The sequence below is a fragment of the Zootoca vivipara genome, chromosome 2 (assembly GCF_965207765.1).
Source record: "Zootoca vivipara chromosome 2, rZooViv2.hap1.1, whole genome shotgun sequence".
Lineage (NCBI taxonomy): Eukaryota > Metazoa > Chordata > Lepidosauria > Squamata > Lacertidae > Zootoca > Zootoca vivipara.
Window position 1 is genome coordinate 55,355,332 of NC_142584.1, and position 21,808 is coordinate 55,377,139.

The 21,808-nt window shown below is 44.3% G+C and overlaps 1 long non-coding RNA gene across 2 annotated transcripts in view; it reads right to left on the reverse strand.

Moving 5' to 3' along the window:
* LOC148686878 (uncharacterized) overlaps positions 1 to 21,808 on the reverse strand; it is a 46,764-nt gene that overhangs the window by 16,217 nt on the left and 8,739 nt on the right. The gene's annotated exons all lie outside the window — the stretch shown is intronic.

Consider the following 21,808-nt stretch of genomic DNA (forward strand, 5'->3'; position numbering starts at 1 on the left):
GTGGATTTAAATTCTAAGGCAGGCATAGGCAAACTACAACTCCCATCATCCCTAGCTAAGAGGACCAGTGGTCAGGGATGATGGGAGTTGTAGTCCCAAAACACCTGGAGGGCCAAGTTTGCCTATGCTTGTTCTAAGGACTACTTTCTTGTTTAGAAAGCACTGCAATGCAGGGGGAAACTGATCAGAGTAAATAATAATTTTAATTGAACTACATCCTGCTTCCTACAGTGACCAATCAAAGTCCTCTGGTTGGACATGAAAGCAGTCGTCTCTTCTACTCCCCAGCCGCTGGTCATCTTGACATGTGCAAAGTATACACAGGTTTATCTCACAATGTTGTATGTATTCACCTTCCCAGCCAGCATGCAGTATATAAATGGGGGTGGGGAGGCAATCGTTTCAATACATGCTTGTTATTTCCTGTGGCTTACATAGGTAAAGGTACCCCTGACCGTTAGGTCCAGTCGTGGACAACTCTGGGGTTGCGGCGGTCATCTTGCTTTACTGGCTGAGGGAGCCGGTGTACTTCCGGATCATGTGGCCAGCATGACTAAGCTGCTTCTGGAGAACCAGAGCAGCGCATGGAAACTGTTTACCTTCCCGTCGGAGCGGTATCTATTTATCTACTTGCACTTTGACGTGCTTTCGAACTGCTAGGTTGGACCAAGCAACAGGAGCTTACCCCATCGCGGGGATTCAAACCACCGACCTTCTGATTGGCAAGCCCTAGGCTCTGGTTTAGACCACAGCGCCACCCGCGTCCATAGGTAATGCTTTAGCCCCCACTGGTTATGTGTTCCAATCTAGTAACTGAGACAACCACAAAATACAATTTAAGGTAAGGACTTGCGAGCTTATGCTGTAATCCTGCAGGAATGGTTGACTATAATAATAGCAGGAACATATCAACAGTAGAGAAAAGTACCAATAGCCCCCAAAGAGAAGGAAAGACAAACCAAATTATTAAGTATTCCTTTGCAGCTTTATCCCAACAGAGAATGATTCCACTACTCCCTCTGTGTATATTTCTGATGTATCATTGCCTGATCAACAAGTTTAAGATGACATCCTCCCCATCCAGAATATCTAGATTGTGCCACTAGGCTTTGAATCCCGTTTTGTTTAATTGTCTTGGGAGTCACGAAACATATGGGAACACTCCAATCTAGTAGAAGCAAGTTCACATTAGCTGTGGCAGGGACATACCCTTGTCATCTTCTGTTAAACTGGAGAGACCTAGACTGTCACCAAGGTAAATGGATATAGACATTTTGAAGATGCAACTTGCCACATTCTTGCAGGAAACGTGTGCAATATTGCATGAAGAAAGCTCAAGAGTACAGTTCTGGAGATCTCCACACTACAAGGGCTTGTAAGACAAGAACAGCAAAATATCAGAAATCAACTGAAAGGGCAAAGCTCTTCACATATTGCTTAATTTTATACCAAAACCTGAGTCTTAAAATCACAGTCATTTATAACAGCTGGGTTTACATGTTCTTTCCTATGTAATTTTACTTGTACATCCCTTAATGAAAAGCACGAGTTTGCATCCACAAATACAATATTCACATGCTGGGTCATTCAAAATAGTAGTAGGTGTATAATGTCTGTAAAGGCAGCTAAACTGAGTATTCTGATCTTTGTTTATGTGAAGGTGGCTCTTAAATCATGTGAACTCTCAACATGAAATTTTACACAGTTATACTTCTTACAGTATTTTAACTTTCTAAGTTTGAGGGAAGTGGGAGGATATATATAAGTTTTCATTGCCACATTGGTTTTTGCAGTTAATTACTGGGACATGTACCCTAGAATTTGGCATGCAGGTCAGGTCCATAAGAAGCCTTGGAGCAGGAACAAATTCCTGTGGGGAACTACCTGTCCCCTATTGGAATCCCTCCCCTCCTCTGGACAGATGCGTGGCCACAACCTGAGACCTACATGGAAGTCATCACTGCTCTTCCCTTTTCAAAGCCCTCCTGGTTCTAAGAGATGGTGGGGTGGGAGGAAGGTGGGGAATATCCTGAATACCTCCCTTTGCCTCCCCTGGTTCCTGCCTTGCAGGTGGTGTGACACCCCATAAATCACTGGTCCCCTCTCCTGGGTCACTCCCCTGGTCTTCTGCTTCCACCTCACTCTCTTCAGGGCCCTGCCAGTCCCTGGCAACCCAGTGCGTTCATAGGGAGGATTGGGAGAAGCCCTTGAGTGCCACTGCGCTATTGGCTATGTGATTGAGAGGGGCCAAACTTTGAAATAGGCTGAGAAATAAGATATATTTTTCAATGTGGGGAGGCAATGAGATTTTTAAAAGCTAACATTAATCCAATGGCCACTGATAGATTTTGCTCTCTGCCTGTCACCCAAAGATGTAAGACATGCATAGGCAAACTAAGGCCCGGGGGCCGGATCTGGCCCAATCGCCTTCTAAATCCGGCCAGTCCAGGAATCAGCGTGTTTTAACATGAGTATAATGTGTGCTTTTATTTAAAATGCATCTCTGGGTTATTTGTGGGGCCTGCCTGGTGTTTCTACATGAGTAGAATGTGTCCTTTTATTTAAAATGCATCTCTGGGTTATTTGTGGGGCATAGGAATTCATTCATTTCCCCCCCCTTCAAAATATAGTCCGCCCCCCCCCAAGGTCTGAGGGACAGTGGACTGGCCCCCTGCTGAAAAAGTTTGCTGACCCCTGATCTAAGATCTATGTAGCAAGAGATTGGAATTGTGCTAGAATGTTTCTACCGCATTCTGTATGTTTGAAGAAGGTAAAAGCCAATTGTACCCGTTGGCTCATAGCTAGACCAAAGCACTTATGAGTTCAACAGAGGCATTGTTTGTTCATCTTCCAAATGTCTTAATGACCAGACCAAATATAAACTTTTAAAAAGCAAAAAAAAAAAAAACATCTCCTTTTTTCTGAAACTGTGCACTAGGACAAATGGAACCAAATCTATTAAAAAGTAATGTTTTGCTAATGTAATACCCAAATGCAAAAGAAACAGCTGAAACATATAAACTGCTATCAGCATTGGTCAGAAGCCAAATAAAATAACAATAAAATTGCACTCTCTCATTGGAGATGAAATATTGGCTACTTTTGCTGTAAACTTGAATAATGGCCATAAGACAAAGCCGGACTCATTCGGTAGAGTTTTTTAAAAGTGATAAATGGCCATCTAGTGGCAGTTATGGTTTCCATTCATTACAGAAATGCAGCTTCACCCAAACATATGATAATCTTCCAGCCATGTGATTGTTCTCTGAGATCAGTAGATGATTACCCAGGTGGATCTGATTGTGTCAGAATATAGGAAATGTTTTCCCCAGTTGTAAACCTTGGCTCCCACTAGGTCAACTCCCTGCTTTTGTAAGACAATAAGTGGTCTGGGACACATTGGTAATGTTTTTTTCCGTTCTGGGCCAACTGCCATGTCTATAAGGAAGGCAGTAAGGTAACTTGCTTCTGAATAGATGCTGCAGTATGATGACTGCACCACTGTTTTGTTAACCAAAAGAGAACAGTAACTTTATTATGCTGAAATCAGTAGTGCTGGAAGAGCTATGAATGCATCCCAGGGCCTGATTGAAAAACACTCTTCTTATGGTAGCAAACAGGCCATGACCACCCATTTTTAAGGATGCTACAAGCCATGTCTTTCCTGTATTGGGCTCTACAGCCACAACAGGCACTCTTAACTCTCCAACAGTTTGACCTCACTCCCAAAGGCACACACCTCCACTGTCTCCTGAGACAGATGGATGCCAACCAACAAGTCAAAGGCAAAAGGAAGTCGGGTTTTAGTCAAAGCACCCTCTATTAGCAGGTAAGCAGCTGGAGACATTCCGATTGGCAGGTTGGAGGCAAAATGGCAAGCACATTAAACTTGACTGAGCCAAATGGCTGGATTAAACCACACCGTTGTGCTAGTGGGAGCTACCGTGTTTCCCCCTTTTTAAGACGTAGTCATAATATAAGACGTAGCAGGATTTTCAAGCATTTGAGAAATATAAGCCACACCCCGAAAATAAGCCATACCTAAGACAGCCCTGGATAGCGCTCCTGAGGGTGGCCAGCCTCGCTATCGCCACCTCCGCCACTGCTGCCACCCCGCACGCTCTTCATCCCCCTGTTGTTGTTTTAGTTAGTTTAGTTTTTGCGCGCCTGCCGCATTCGCCCTCCCCCGCTCCCTCTTCCGAAACCACCACCGAGGAAAGGAGGCGAAGCCGGAGCACCGAGCCCTCCACCGCCTCCTCCCCCTCCCCCTTTGCCACCGCTGCCTCTTCTCCCCGCTGCAGCGTCTCCCGGGTCCCGCATGCTGAAGCGCGGGCAGATGAAGGTTCGCTCCGCATAGGATCGGCCTGCCGCGGCTGCAGAGCGGAGCACCGAGCCAGCGGCCAAGCCTCTTTCTCTTTTTTTGCCCAGCTGAGGAGGCCTGGGCCAAGGAGGCCGAGTGCTCGGAGCGCCCTGTAGCGGGCGGAACGCCGAGCCAGCGGCCTGGCCTCTTCCTGGCCTGGCTGAGGAGACCTGCCGCCCCGCCGCTGGAATCGGCGGCTGCAGGGCGGAGCGCTCCGCAGCGCCGAGCGCCCGGCAGCGCTGGGCAGAGCAAAGAGCCAGCGACCTGTCGCCTCGGTGCCTGGAACCTGCTGCTGCTGCAGCGCCGCGCAGAGCACCCAGCAGCACCATGCAGAGCACCCAGCAGCACCCCGAGCCCTCGGCCCGGCCCGGCCAAGGAGGCCTTGAGGTACCATAAAAACATAATTAAAAAAATAAGACATCCCCTGAAAATAAGACACCGTGTGTTTTTTTGAGGAAAAAAAGTTATAAGACGGTGTCTTAAAAAAGGGGAAACACGGTAGCACAACTGGAGTTTCCATCCTTTCCTCCCCCCATGCCTCTCAAATTGGCTCAGGGTGGGGCTGGGGCAGGAGAATCCCCAGAACAGGCCTCAGGGATAGGAGAGACCATTTCAGCATAAATGCTTGCACTGATGGAACAATTATAATAGCATGACGCTGAATTCTTCCCAAAGGTTTGTGTGGTTACTTTAAATTACTAAATGATGTTCATCTTGCCTCCCGTATCCCAGATTTATCCCAGGTCAATAACGGGTCCCAAGGGTTTCCCCAATTTTTCTTCTTGCTAAAAATGTGCAGCCTGGTCTGTTTAAGTACTCCGCGGCCCCTCTGGAACGAATTAATCCACTTTCCATTACTTTCAATGCGAAAGATCGCTTCAGGTTAAGTACGCTTCAGGTTAAGTACAGACTTCTGGAACCAATTGTGTACCTAAACCGAAGTACCACTGTACTAGAGTCAAATGTGCACTAAAATGCATATAATAGTGAAAATAACTTATAAAATGTATTCTAGTAGGGGGAATTGCTTTGCAAAAAATGTATGTCAGGAGCACTAAAATGTTGATGAATTTTCACAGGGACTTTTTTTTTTTAAAAAAAATTGCAAACTGCTGTGGAAATGTGGGGAGCCAAACGTAAGACTGGTAAAATGAGAAACTGAAATTGACAGATTTGCCCATCCCTACCTCCACCTTTTCCCTCTTTCCGGGCTTTGCTTTTCAGCTGACTCTCCCTTCCTACAACCACCCTGGCTATTTCACATCCTGCTGTCTCCACATCCTCTGTTTCCTTTCCCACGTTGATTTTACTATCACCAATCCCCAGCCTCTTTGCAAGCAAAAACTTAGGTCTCCACATTTTTTTTCAAGCAGCACTGAACCTCCTGCTCTAAGCAAATCAATCCTATATGGCTTCATGAGGGAGAAAGCCAACAAGGTTCAGTGACACATATTTGCATGGAATGTGTCATTAGCCCTGGAATCTGCACAGTGTGATTAGAAGCAGAATGGAATAGGATGCTCATTGATGAGCTCCTTTCCAAGCATCACCAATGGCAATATAATGCAGTTATCTCAGTTACATTGTTCTGTAGCCTCACACTCCACCATAATAGTGTAGGGTGGTTGGACTAAATGACTCTCAGGGTCCCATCCGACCCTGTGCTCTTGCTGTAACACTGGAGTCTGAAGAAAAAGAGGCTGCTGAAGAGGTCAACCCTCTTCAGAACAATCTTAGCCTGGCAGATTATGTTATGCTGGGAGGTTGAGCCTTTGCTTAACTAAACAGATGGCCAAGTACACATGACGTGTTGCTATAGAACAAAGTAGCTGGAGAGCCTTCTGCAGGCAACATGTCTCTCTTATGTCCCCTGGCTGGTGTCTGTGTATCTCTATTGACTTTGGGGCTGCCCCAAAATACCTACAAAGGGAGCAGTTCTGTGGGTGCTGTGGATCTTCCATCTTATACTCAGGTTGCATAGTTGCATAAATAAAACCTCATATCGCAGAAACACCGTTCATTCAAAGACATGTAAAAAAGGTAAAGGTAAAGGCAAAGTACCCCTGGAAGGGTAAGTCCAGTCAAAGGCAATTATGGGGTGTGGCACTCATCTCGCTTCAGGCCGAGGGAGCTGGTGTTTGTCCACAGACAGCTTTCCGGGTCATGTGGCCAGCATGACTAAACCGCTTCTGACGGAACGGAACACTGTGATGGAAACCAGAGCGCACAGAAATGCCGTACCTATTTATCTACTTGCACTGGGGTGCTTCAAACCGCTAGGTTGGCAGGAGCTAGGACAGAGCAACAGGAGTTCACCCCGTCATGCAGATTTGAACCGCCAACCTTCTGACTGGCAAGCCCAAGAGGCTCAGTGGTTTAAACCACAGTGCCACCCACGTCCCTTTTAAAAAAGAAAATCAACCCAGGGTATGTGCAGAAACCAAATCTCATCCCTCAGACGTGTGTGTGTGTGTGTGTAACAGTACCAAACCTAGAGCTGTTGAGTGCATAGAAGTGGGGCTCTGAAGATAGTGAATTGTGGCTCCCATTAAGGAAGCTACAATCTGGAACATAATTCAGAAGGTGGTGGAGTCTTTCCCCAGACCTCAGAGGGCAAGAGGGATAGAAACAGTGATTAAGCAATGTTATCCCCAAGTGTACCCCTTTACTTCCCTGTTTACAGATGAATAGCTCCTCCTGCACTCTAAGGAGGGAAATAATTATTGCAAGAGGCCCAACTACTCCTGTCCACGGATGATCTAAACCCCACCAGCAAGGGGTAGGTGGGAGCAAAGTATACAGAGAGGCATTGTACATGTGCCTACAGCTCATTGGTAGCTTTGCATGCAGGAGAGTTCAGGATCAGTCCCAAGCACCGGAAGGGTCTGAGAAAGGCCTCAAACCTGTGGCGCTCAATAGCTAGATGAATACTGAATTAGATGGACCAATGACCAATGACTCAGTAACTAAGGTATTGTCACATGTAGCAGCATGCAAGTGATGTGGTGGGGCTGTGTGACTATCCTGACCTCCATCCCACTGGGACACTGCAGCAAAGCAGGATGGAGAGAGAAGGAGTGTGGTGGCAGCAAGGTCAGTGCTGTGGAAACGCAGCGGCAGAAGTGCCAGGGTTGGCTCTGCCATCATGTTTCCACCTCACACTGCCTGCTGCGGTTCATCCATACAAATGTTCTCGCAATATGCAGCCCCTGCTTACGCACACATAAAACCAAACCACCTGTTGTAATGACAGGCTTTTTGATAGCGAACGTAAGACTGGATGGTGGTCTTGTCACAAAACGATATCATAAGGCAGCATTATCTAGCCCTTGAGACGTGATGGGAGATTATTTTCTCTCTCATTGCATCTTTCACTACATCAACAACATTTCTAGGTTTTAGAAGTCTGGTGAAATGCAAGCAGAAATGTTTGTGTTTCACAGGAAAGTTCCCCTGCTGAAAAGAAAACAAACACAAGCCAGACAACAGCTTTGTTTACAGCTTTATATGAGCCTGGCAATGAAGTTGCATTCAGTAGCCTATGGGGCTGTGCACAGCATTACACTGACTAATTCAGGAGTACCCAGCAAAAATTAAATGGAATAAAATTCAGCTTTGGTTAATGCTTCTGGAAAGGAAGTATTTGAATAAAAGGAGTGAGTTTGGGTCCATTTCACCAATGAAAATGAAAAATGCTGAACTTACAAACTTAAAAGGAGTGGCACAAGATATTTTATACCACAGCAGATTCAATGCTACTCTTAAAGCAATATGTTCCCTAAATGTACTGTGCTGGTGCATAAATGCATTTAATTTTACACATATGCATTATACGATCTAGCCTTCCCAAATTAATCCATTTAGGGCAGCCATGCTGGGTACTAAAATAGCGTATTTCTCATGGATGTCCATGTAGGGATGTAAAACGAGGTGCACCTGCTGCAATTTGCAAGGGATGATTTGAAAACAAATCTACTATTAAGTGGCAGCGAACCAAGGGAAATATCCCGTCTGGGGGAAGCAAAGACCCTGGCTCACAGACATGTGCTACAACTTAAGCTTTTGTTGGAGTCTGCCAATTCTGCCAGGAGCGACAGAAAGGAATCAGGTTTTGATTGCATGCAAATGTTCAGGGGTACCTTTCTGAATGTGACAATTTGCAAGTCTATCGTCTCCGAAGGCACAAGGCTTAATGCCCTTGCTGTTTGTCAATGGGAAGCAGCATCTCAATACAGAACCCAGGTGCGTACTTCGGAATACTTTAATAAATGCATATAGATATCATCAGATGGGAGAGTAACAAGGACAAATAATAATCAGCACACAGGAGTGGATTTGCTCATTCATTGCAGGTGGCGATGTTTTCTCCTCCAGCGATGGAGGGGGTTATCTGCAGCAAAAGAATGTGAGGGAAGTCAGCCAATGGCTACATCGGGAACAGGAATAACCCTGAGATGAGAACCAACAGCTTTTGCTGTTTGTGGCTGTTTGCAGAGAATGACTCAGCAAGCAATGCTTGTGTCACTCAGGCAGATCACCTGCAGACAGAAAGGGCTCTGGAGAGGGATTAGGACTAGCACAGAGAAGCAAATAAGGGAGGAAGGGGGCTTGCAGGAAAGAATGAAAGGGAACTCGCATCCAGGAGCTCAAGACATACTATCAGGAGTTTAATTAACTTGACAGAGCTGGAAGCAGCAGCAAGGAAAACAGCACAGCCGAGATGTGTGGGTGCCAAGGATCCAGATGGATCCTTGCTGGAAGAATACATTCACTCCTTGGGCAGCTGCAGCACATGATAATCCTGCACTGAGGAGGCGGGAAAGTTGGGCATTTGGTGGCCTCGTCTCTTGATGGTCTTAGTAAGAGAATTCAGACTACTAGACAGGCCAGGGGGGTGATGACCTGAATCCCCAGCTTACCTGGTGGCAATTCCCACTGGTGTAAACAGTATGTCAAATCCAAAGTTCAACAGTCAGAAAACATGATCAATCCAAGTAAGCAAAGTCTGTAGTCCAGCAGTCAGGAAACACAGTCCAGAATCAAACCCCAAGTGCAGTCCTGTAGAAGCCCTGGAGCATCCAAAACAAGGTCCCTCAACACGGGCCGTTGAGCAGACACAGCACCTCAGCTCTGCTTCCCTTCTATACTTTGCATGTGGATTGCAGCATCTGGGCTTGATGAGGCCTGTTTCAAGCCTATTCCAGCTTTGGACTTAACCCCCTCCTCCCAGAGCCAGCGAGCCCCTCCTGGGCTGTGGGGCCTTGCCTGCCTCAGCCTGCCACTGCTCTCTAGGCTTCACACAACCAGGCAGCTCACTAGAGGACCTTGGGCCATAGCTGCCAAGTTTTCCCTTTTCTCGCGAGGAAGCCTATTCAGCATAAGGGAAAATCCCTTTAAAAAAGGGATAACTTGGCAGCTATGCCTTGGGCAGTTACAGTCTCTCAGGCTAACCTACCTCACAGGATAAAAAAAATTCCTTCCAGCAGCACCTTAGAGACCGACTACGTTTGTCATAGGTATGAGCTTTCGTGTGCATGCACACTTCTTCAGATACTTCTTCAGATTTATTTATTTTTATTTTGTTTCGACTACGCCAGACCAACATGGCTACCTACCTGTAACTATCTCACAGGGTTGTAGAGAGGATAAAATGGAGGAAGGAGAGCTATGTACACCACCTTGAGCTCCTCAGAGGAAAGGTGGGATACAAATGTAATAATAATGTCATGGCATATAAGCTGCAACCCACAGGAGAATTGTCCTGCGCAAGTTCCCATTCTTGTCAAGGAGATTCGTGTAAGAGAACTTCCCAGAGGATTAGGCCTATAAGCATGAATTGCAAGTCAGCCCCCATCTGATAATTAATCAGGTACACAGATGTATATAAGGTGTAAATTAAAGGGCAAAAAAGGTTAAAAGGTAAATACCCTAACAAATGACCTGACACGGTTCCAGGACCTGCAGAATGTGGGGGGTAGTCGAGTCTAGAAAGATACAGGAGCAGAAGGTGCCTGAAGGAACAAGAAGTCAATCAGATTGTGCAACTCTGCCAATTCTACGGTTGGAAGCAGCATGTTAGAGTCTCTGTGGAGGAGGTGGGAAAGTTAAATGGAGAGCAGGGAGAAAATGGCCCGTAAAAGCTGCTTTGTAGCATGTATGCTGGAAAGGGTGACTTAGGGTAGTGGAATTGCATGACCTGAATGTAAACCCCACTTCCTGCTGCATAGGAATGTTTCCAGAGGAATGACATCTCCTCCGTTTTCACTCTCCTCTATACACACACACACACACACACACACACACACACACACACACACACCATAAAACGCTCAGGTTGCAAGTCTACTGCTATGAAGTATATAATGGGAAGGAAAAGGTGTTCTTCTCCCTTACCTCATTCTGAAACTTCCTTCTTTCCATCAAGGTCTGTAGAGGCCTACAAGGCTCCTGTTCCAGGCTGGCTGGATCTGTGAACAGAAGCACTCCTTTGAGGGGCGGGGGATACACTGCAACATAATTTTGCAGATCCCACATCCTTTTAAATGCCACTTTTGCCTTGAAATATTTATTATGTTCACAGACCACACACACTACCACCACCCTGGGCTGATAGAGAGGGTGGAAATCAGTGTGGCGCTAAGGGGGTCATTCTGTCAACATAAACATTCCTGCTTGCCTGATGGAATGGACTCCCCTTTCCTCCCACCATGCACTGCTCTGGGAGTTCTTCTGATCCTCCAATGTGGATTTGTTGGGGGAGGAGAGTGGGGAAAGCCCCATTGTGCTAGCAGGAGTCTTTGCACTGGCTTCCACAAATGGATCCAGGTAGCTAAATCTGACACAAGTTGTCCAAGGCTACACATTGGACTCCAGTAGAAGTGAATATTCTGTATCCAGTTACAGGTAGGTAGCCGTGTTGGTCTGAGTCGAAGCAAAATAAAAAAAATTCCTTCAGTAGCACCTTAAAGACCAACTAACTTTATATTTTGGTATGAGCTTTCGTGTGCATGCACACTTCTTCAGATTGTGTATCTGAAGAAGTGTGCATGCACACGAAAGCTCATACCAAAATATAAAGTTAGTTGGTCTTTAAGGTGCTACTGAAGGAATTTTTTTTATTCTGTATCCAGTTCCTCTACCCCAACCCACACCCCAGGGACTCTCAATTCAACTTCAGGCGGTGATGTGAATCCTTGACCACAATGCTCATTCCCATTATGAATGTATTTCTGCTACAATTAGACATTAGCATAGATGGGGCGGGAAAACTTCAGCGGTGATATGTGAGTGCCTAACTCTGTTTGCTGGACTCTTGTTGGCTTCCTGGTTACCGAAGTTTCCCAGGACTATTTGTGACAGGTTTTGGGAGGACTTGCTGGAGGACAGACGATCCAATGTTTTTCATGGAAAAAAGAAAAAAGAAATACCCTATTGATGTGACCCTTCACATCAATAAAGTATTGTGAGTCAGATTTAGGGCAGGCTCCAAGAAGGCAATTTCAGCTAAGAACCACTAAAAATATTCAAGTAAAAAATAAAGGAAGCTTTTAAAAAGTGGAGAATTATTGTTGTACATTGAGCTTTAATGATGACATAATAGCTAGCCAGCTGTGCTTCTCCTTTGAAACAATGAATTACCCCACTGCCATTATAACAGGTACTAGGGAAACAGACGTTCCAAAAAGATGGAGGCTAAAAGGGCACTCATGCAGATTGGCCATTAGCGGCTTTGCTCTTGAGGCTGAAATTGTCAGATCAATAAAGCTGAATTTTCCCTGAAAGTCAATCAAGTTAAGTAGCAAAATAACACATGCATACAATGTTGCAACTCCTGCCAAAAAGATACACAAGATAACTGCTTTCAGAGCCTCCCTCAGCAAATCCATCTGGACATAAATGAGACGTTGATCCAAATGTACCCGAGCAATTCATTATCCCTCGTTAAGGGTTATCCAACACACAGTGCTCCCAATTGCTAGAGCTTCAAATTTAGCCAAGGGGGATAAAGAGCCAGCATCCAAGGTCATGTTTGATTCTCTTATTTGTGGGATGGGTGAGCCATGTTTTCCAGGCAGTGATTTGACAGGTGTCGTGAGGCAGGCAGCCCTAGTCCCTGCCCCTCTTTATCAGCACACCATCCACTTTCGTCTGCTTGGAGGTGAAGGTGGCTCCATAACTGCAAACTGTGGGAAGCTTAAGAAACCAAGGGGAGGGACCAAAGGAAGAAATGGAGACAAGTCCAGAGTCTGAAAATAGAACATGATCCAAGGGGGAGGCACTGCAGAGCTAGAACTGTGGCCATGTTTCCAGAGTATCCATACCAAGCATTGCTCCACCTTGTATACTGTGTTTCCTTCTCTTCCCTTCCCCCTTACTCTCTGCTGTTTTCTTTTGCTTTACAAGCATCTTAATTAAGGTCCAATTAGCACATGGGCGTTTCTCTCCTCCCCCCAATGACTGCCTGACTGGGTCCCAAAGTCCAAACAACACATGTGACAACCCGCGTTGTTACCCAAATTTCTGGTCCTATATTACACTTCTTTACATGTTCCTTGTGATATATCTTTGCCTAGTAAGTTGCCACTGAGTTTATAATTCTTCTGATGTGCTAGCAAGGGGTGTGGGAGAAATGCGATCCAGTTCACATCTCAGTGCAAAGCTCCCTGATTTGCACTTCTTAGAACGATATGAGATCCAAAATTCAGCTATCCTTAGAAATTTGCTGTTCTCCAGATTTTGTGAGTCAGTTCTCTAACCCAAAAATGGGCACAAAAATCTGTATCAAAATACACAAATGCATTGAACATACACAAATGCATTGTATTAACACCTGCCAAGTTGGTTAGCTGTCTACACACCTACACACACACACACACACACACACACACAGCATCCATTTTCTGTGCCACTACTCAGCAAAGAGAGATTAGTGAGTGGATTGTGGGAGGATGATTGTGGAAGTATTCACCCACAAGCCTCACAAGCTCTCACTTTGATCTTATGGTAGAGGCAGCCTCCTACATAAATGAGGATGACAGACAAGGCATTAGCATAGCTGCCAAGTTTTCCCTTTTCACACGAGGAAGCCTATTCAGCATAAGGGAAAATCCCTTAAAAAAAGGGATAACTTGGCAGCTATGCATTAGTGGAGAAGCTGCTGTGGAGCTGCAGCAAGAAGGTATGTTATGCACTGCACAAAACCTTCTGCTGCAGAGCTGGAATTTCCTGAATTCTCTTTCTTGAAACAATCCTTCGCAGACATAGCCATCTGATAGCTAATGTCAAATCAGTTTTCAAAAAACACAAAATGGAACACACCCCCATCTTCTCTCTGTGCATGCCCCATACCCCACCCCCCCAAATCTGCTCTGGGTGGCTGTGGGGAAACCCAGAACAGATTTAGGGGAAGCAGCTCTGTTGCATAAGTGACAATCCTTGAGCTGAGGTAATGAGCTAGTTGGACACTGCCCATGGCTGCCTTCAGTAGCTGGAGGACCTCCAGAGCAGATTTAGGATGGCTGCAGGGTGCTGCTGGGTGCCTGCCTCTTTCCTCTTTCTACTGATGGAAGCTTTCCATCAGCAGAGCAGCATCACTGGATACAGCCCAATATAATAGCACAATCCTGTCCATATTGACAAAACAGAATCAACGAAAGTGAAAAGATAATAGCTGCCCAGGATAGCAAGAAAAGGCATATATATATATATATATATATATATATATATATATATATATACACACACACACACACACACACACACACACACTGTATATGAATTTCAGAAATACATGGCCAACATTCAAAATCCAAATGTTCAGCAAGCATAGGAACATCCATCTGTTCTTTTTAAGCTTTAATTTTTGTACAACAATTCAATTTTTGATGTATGCTTCAGGTCCATCCTAGGTTAGTGGAGATTAATTGTCCAGAAATTATTTTATTAGCCTACAAGAAATTAGCTGGTGCTCTGAAGCCTTTCCCCTAAATCATCAGTGCTCACACTACAGTTGGTTGGCGTATATACTGTTATGAGTTTGGGTGGAGGAAGTAAGCTTTATGCAATATCCTTCTAACCCCTGGATCCAGTAAGCGTTAAAATATAAACCAGGCTAGTTTCCTGCATTGAGGTGATAGCCTGGGCCATTTAGGGAAACCAAGGAAAGGGGCTCTTGTGTGAGATGGCAAATGGGTGGGGCCCCCTCACCCAGCTCACGGTTAGTTGGAAAAAGCCAGAGTTTGGAGTGGAGAGTGAATTGCTGTGACCTAGAGGTAAAGCAGCAAGCTGGAAAGAGTTGGAGCAACATTTGAGAGAAATGTTTGATTTCTGTTTGTATCCAAGGCTGTGACTTTGGAAGAAACAAGACACTTTGGGTTGTTGATGCTATGAACCCAACAATCCCAGGCTCAGGTTGTAGATATGTGTAAATAAGCCATATATCATAAAGACACCACAGTCTCTGCTGTGCCTCATTTCAAATGGAAACACGGACCCTGGGTAAGTGCCTGAAACCCCGGAAATCTCGCACCGCTTGGAGATTGGAGCAGCATGCAACAATCTGTCACCTGATTTCACTTGAAATCCTAATTGAATACCCTTGTCATCGGATCTATTTTAGTTTAGCTGCTCTTCAGTCTTCAGTGACCTAGTTTTTAAAACATTATATTGAGATTTTAATTTTAATGCCGTTTTATGATATTTTTATGATGCTGAATTGATCAATTGTATGGTCCATGGGGTCACGAAGAGTTGGACACGACTAAACGACTAAACAACAACAACAAGCCTCTAGTGGTTCTCACAGAAGAAAAGCAGCATATACAGTTAAATGCAAAGAAATTCAAATAAATAGGGTACATATTCAATCTAGCTCAGGCATGTCAAACCTGCGGCCCTCCAGATGTTTTGGACTACAATTCCCATCTTCCCCAACCACTGGTCCTGCTAGCTAGGGATCATGGGAGTTGTAGGCCAAAACATCTGGAGGGCCGCAGGTTTGACATGCCTAATCTAGCTTATTCTCCACACACACACCCTCATATAACTCAAGTAGAGGTGTCAGTCTATAATTTTTTATTGTGGCCTCTACATTTACCACATGCTTGGATGTAGATGAAGTATTAGCCACAGACATCATTTATAAGATGCACCTCTTTTATAGTAAGGAAGGAACACGCAAAATAGGTTGTAAGCAGCAATAACAGCCTTCCTAGTTGGATCAGGTCAACAAGTAAGTATGACCTCAAAGCTATTATAGGAGTCAGGGACTGCTCAGGCCTATCGGAACAAGATCAGAACTGGTGTGGGGGGAAACTGCAGTTTCTTCCTGTGTCTATGGATGAGCAAATCTATTAATTTCCATTTCTATTGGTTACTCATTTTTCCAGTGTTCAGTTCAGGCTTAGAAACCCTGGAAAGTGGCCGCCAGTCAGTGTCAACAGTACTGAGCTAGACTGACTAATGGGTTCTGAATCAGTGTAAGGCAGTTTCCTATGTTCCTAGAGTCAGCTTCCTTGTAAAGAGGAATCACTGGAGCCTTTTGGCATTTTGTGATATATGTTTATTCAGATATACACGCTGAGCATAAGGGAGCAGGAAAGTGCTTGAACAGACAGTGCTAGCCTTCATAACAACATCCATCCCTCGAAAATCAAACAGCATGACCTTGGAAGTAGCCTGTATCATTGCACCTATGCTGAAAGTTATGAAATGGCAAATACTTTGAGCGGTGTACTGCTTGCACATGGATGAATGGCTACAATAATTTGATTCCCTGTACCTTGGGGAGTCAATCATAATTTGTTTCGATTTGGTTGACTCCATTTACACATTATTTCTAATACAGCAAGACATGGATCATGGAATCCAGAGACAATCACAGACATGTTGTTTCACTGACATGTAGTATGGTCCTAATGAAAAATGAGTTGGTCATTCCATAGCTTCGACCTGCCCAAAGAATCTATGAAGTGGTTGTTAGAAAATAAATGTGCCCCAAGGGACAATGTTCACGCTGGTATTTTCTTTTATTCAGAGATTTCAGGTCTGAAGGATTGTGGGTTACTCAATTGGTAAAACATCTAGCTTTGACACTGGACTGGTAAAAACACTAATTTTCAACTACTTAAAGCAGAAATTAATTAGAACAATAGCAAAACAAAAACAGAGATAATTGTGCTAATTTCAAAAATGACTTTCTTCCTGAAGATTCCAGAATCTAGTATCTCCTCATGTATAGCCACCCTCTACCCTTCAGCAAACACAGTGCCGCAATAAAACTGCTAGCACATTTGCAAATCATAAGCAGGGTGTGGTATGGTTTCAAATTGAATGTCAAGGTTCCTGCATTGCAGGGGGTTGGACTAGATGACCCTCGGGGTACCTTCCAACTCTACAATTCTATGATTCATAAACACAACAAACTCAAGTTTTGTTCTGTCTTCTGTGAGCTGTTATTACGGTATTTACAAGGATCCCAGCACCTAGCACTGGATGCCTCTAAGCACCTGCAGAGTTTCTTTCTTTCTCGAGGAGAAAGAAATCTTAAAAAAAAAAAAGGACTCATGGGCAAAGTGTACCTGAGCATGTGAAGAATATCATTCCCATGTGAAGGGACAGAGCACTCATCTGTTCTAAAATTCCACTGCCAGTTCAGAAATGAACTGGTATGAGATGGGAAGTAGTAATTCAGTTGATGGGCTCTATTCTAGGCTCATTGCATGCAATAGAGAGGCGGACAAAGACCTGCAGTTTCACCTAATGCAACGTGAAGAATGGTGCCATTCATCTCTATGGTTCTTTTATGGAGCAGCCCAATTTGTATGAGTTCATGCCAGAAAGCATTCACAGTGTATCCATATGTACTGCCCTGCAAATGCAGCAGCTTCCCCCCCATTTATATGGCACCTTTGTGAAATGCTCTCAGTATCACAGTGCTCATTTAAATACTGTTAGCATAAATTACTCAGCAAGGTGCTTCCATTTCTGCCATTAGGTGACTGCTACTTACACAAAGGTAAAAACACACCCTGAACCCCATGTGGAAAGTGGAGGGGGGCAGTGGGGTGGTGATTTGGAACAGGAAAAGGAACTTGGAAGTGGTTAAAAATCTCCTCCCCCCCCCTACTGCTTCTCTGTTCAAAATCACGTCTTCTGAAAGCTACTTTTCATTTAAAAAATAGTCTCTGTGATTCATGGCACACATTGCCTGTAACTTGTGGTTTTCTCCCAGGTTTCTGCCACTCACTTATGGTGGCTGTTGCAACATGGGATATGGACATTGCTAAAAAGAACCCATACAGTGACTTGTTTCCAGCTATGCCTTTCTGCCTGCTCCCAAAGCAGAAAGTGGTGACTTTCTGAAGGAAACCCCCTTGATTCCCCTAAAACCCTAAAATGAACAAAACACATGAGGAAGCAACAAGCAGGAACAGTTATGGCAGGAAAAGATGGAGATCTAAGTAATATTTCCACCTCTGATTTCTAGAATTTCTATTTAGTAATGACAATAACAGATCTCAGTTTCTGAGTCACTTGTAAGAAAGGCTGCTTCCCTCTAAACAGTCTCCTGATCATCCATATGGGCTGTTTAGTTTCACCCCGTACATATTGTTGCGAGTTTGAGGGAAGGGTGTTAGACTGTATGAATGAGTCCCTTTCTAATTTCTGGATCCAGCAAGGATTCAATTACAGTGGTACCTCGGGTTACAGACATTTCAGGTTACAGACTCTGCTAACCCAAAAATAGTATCTCGGGTTAATAACTTTGCTTCAGGATGAGAACAGAAATCCTGCAGCGGTGGCACGGTGGCAGCAGGAGGCCCCATTAGCTAACGTGGAACCTCAGGTTAAGAACAGTTTCAGGCTAAGAACGGACCTCCAGAACAAATTAAGTTCTTAAGCCGAGATACAGTACTGGAATAGCCAGGCCAGCTTCTTGGTAATGACCCCCTAAGTATGGGCCATAGCTGCCAAGTTATCCCTTTTTTAAAGGGATTTTCCCTTATGCTGAATAGGCTTCCTCGCGAGAAAAGGGAAAACTTGGCAGCTATGGTATGGGCCTTTAATTTAGCAAAGGAGGGCAAATTTGGTGTGGGGCTCCAACAACTACCTGTTCATTAGAAGGACAAAAGTCAGAGCTGCGTGTGTGAGCTGGGCTAGAAGTAGGGAGGAACCAGAGATTGAGAGCCATGCCTGATTTCTGCTGGAATCCAAGGTTGTGGCTTTGGGAAAAGCAAGACCTTATGGGGTATTAATGCTGTGAACTCCTCCACCATAAGCTCAGGTTGTATATATGTGTAAATAAACCAAATATCTTAAACACACCACGGTCTCTGTTGTCCCTCATTTCCAAAGGAAACACAAACCCTGAGAAAGTGCCTGGAATCTCACACCGCTCAGAGATTGGGGTGGTGTGCAATGATATTGTTTCTGAATTACCCACCCCCCTTTTTCCTGCTAGGGAAAGATGCAAACCTCCATTTATAAATCAATCAAACAATCTGAAGTTCTGTCTTTATTCAACAGCAAACCTTCCATACTAAATGAATAGCCTTAATTGCTAAGGATTCACTCAATCAGCAAGTCTTGATCACCATGTGTGGTATTAATGCAGCCTGGTTGTGTGTTTTTTTCCAAATTAAACAAATTAACAGAGGAATCCTAAACATGCATACTCAGTTGTAAATCCCACGGGGTCTAATGGGACTTCAAAATCATTGTGTTTAGGATTGCAGCCTGATACATTACAGTGGTTTCATGAACCAACCTAGTATACAGATGGTATATACAAGCCTACAGTGATGAAGATTTTCTCTAAAGGCTGTTTCATATGCACACAAAAAAGAAATTCCCACAGGGATATCACTTCCATGTAGGGGGAAAAGATACATGCTGCGAGTAATATGTGAGGAATGCACACATATCTATTTCACTGTGCTTACATTTCATTGAGCAGCTACCATTGCCTATGGCTTCCCACCCTGCAAAATAGTCGGAGAAGCTTGCGCCCAAACCCACAAAAATGATGAGATGGACACAGTAGTTTACATTTAAAATGGGCAACGTTTTAAATCAAATATAATTAAGAATTTATGGGGGAAGAGTAGCTTAATTACTACTTACCAGTGCAGATTCCTAAAATGTGAGTGCTATTAAAATCAAATCAACTCCTCAGATTTTTTAGCAAGCTGCCTTGGTTTGAGGTCCCCAAATAGTTAGCTTGCTACACCCCTGGCCCTTCACTGCTGTCACATTAGCTGTGCCTAAGGATTTCTGCCCAGCTTACCCTCTGCTCCAGCCTTGAGGCACTGGAGCAGGCAGCAAAACCTGCCTCAAGAAACCATTCTTCATCCAAATGATTCTAAACCCAGAAAAGGCAGAACGGATTGAAACAAATGCCACCTCAGCCTGAAAGCAAATGGATATGCTTTTCCTCAACTCCAAGTTTATTCTCTCCCTAGTGAACCAACAGGACATCAGGCAGGGAGCCACTGAGCCACCTTTTGGGTCCCTTTCAACTCTACACTTCTGAAAAGCTGAAAGGAGCTGGCTTCAAACCATGCCATGCATCCCAGACCACTTGATACAAGCGATCAAACAAAGGCTGAGATGTGAACCCATGCTGGACACCCATGCCGCAGGGTACAAATGTAGCTTGTCCGTTCAGTATAAGTAGCCTTGCCTGGACACATTTTTCCCTTTGTCCCATCATGTTGGCATCATAACACAGAAGTCTTTAATGTCAATATGGTTTTCCCTCTGTTTTTCAGCAATAGTTCTGTAAGTCTTTCTCTGATTGATCATTGGCAAGAACTGTCTGGAATACTGTTACACACCACCCCAATCTCCACAGCAGTGCAAGATTCCAGGAACATTTTACCAATCAGAGTCTGTGTTTCCTTGGGGAAACAAAGCATAGCAGAGACTGTAGTGTCTTTATCGTTTATTTACACATATAGACAACTTGAGCCTTCTACTGTGGAGGGGTTTCATAGCATTCATACACCAAGAGGTTCTGGTTTCTCCGGTAAACCACAGCAGCCTTGCTCTCAAATGTTGCTCTCTCCTCCTCTCTCCTGCCTGCTGCTTCCTAACTTTGTTGCTTACCTTCTAACCTTTATCACTAAACGTCTGCCTGCATTACAGTACAGTACTTCTCTCTATTCTATACCCCTGGCTTTTTGTGGGCCCCACTCACGTTGATCTGTTGTTGTGCTAGCAACCCACCTCATGAACGAGGCTAGTCCTGATTTAATTGGCTTTCGACACCTGGCTTAATTAAAGGATTAGCAAAGACTAGCACAGCTCAGATACACATGGGTCTATCCTAAATACACATGATTCTATTTCCCGGTTTTAATTCTCCAAACCTTAATTAATTTCTAACAGTAGCTTAATCCAGAATTTAGGATGTCCTGCACCCCACCCCACCCCAATTCATAAAAATAAACAGTACTACAAACTGTTCACCCACCCATTTACCCCATCTTCAGCAAATCTCACTGTAAATGACACTGCAATCCAGTGTGAAGAATGATCTGATCTGTATGTTCTCCAACATTTCCTTGGGACTACTGGTTCATTCTGAATAACATTCCCACAGCAGTGACCATTACGCTCTTTTAAAAATACACACCACAAATGTTCCCCATTTCTTCATTTTACAGTGGTACCTCTACTTACAAATTTAATGCGTTCCGAACACACATTTGTAAGTCGAAAAAAAATTGTAAGTCGAATCCCATAGGAATGCATTGGGAGAAAAAATTCGTAAGTTGAAGCAACCCTATCTAAAAATTCGTAAGTAGAAAAAATCCTATCTAAACCGCATCCAAGATGGCGGACGGAGCTCCATTCGTAAGTAGAAACATTCGTAAGTAGAGTTATTCGTAAGTAGAGGTACCACTGTACTTGCCAAGCAACTGTACAACAGAAATATTCTGTTGCCTCTGAACAGCTTCTCCGAAGATCTCTGGAATGCCAATTTGTGCACCATCAGAGGCCGTGTAATGTCCATTAGGCATTTGAGCACACCCTTCCAATGCTGAATTTCTTGGTTTATCATCCACTGATGTTCTGCATCAATGCACTGGTTCAGCCTCGACCTAGATTCAGTTTCTATCCAATTGCAGAATGAAGTGAAATGGTTGAATGACTTTTTCTGCTGTTTCAGAGTGTTTCCAGTCATTGGTCCCGATACTCCCAAGCGAAGAACTGGCAGTGGCAGAGGTACCACCTGGAAATGTTTTGCAGAAGCAGCAAAAATCCTTGCTGGTACTCTTAGAATAGACAACCCAGCACCTTTTCAGCTTATCTAAAGCCCTTTCAGCAAAAGCTTTTGAAAAATGACATTTGTTTTCATCTTAAGGAAAAGCCATATCCTCATTTGGCCCATTGGAAACCACAGAATGAGAAATATGTAGAATGAGAAATATTGTTGATAGGTAC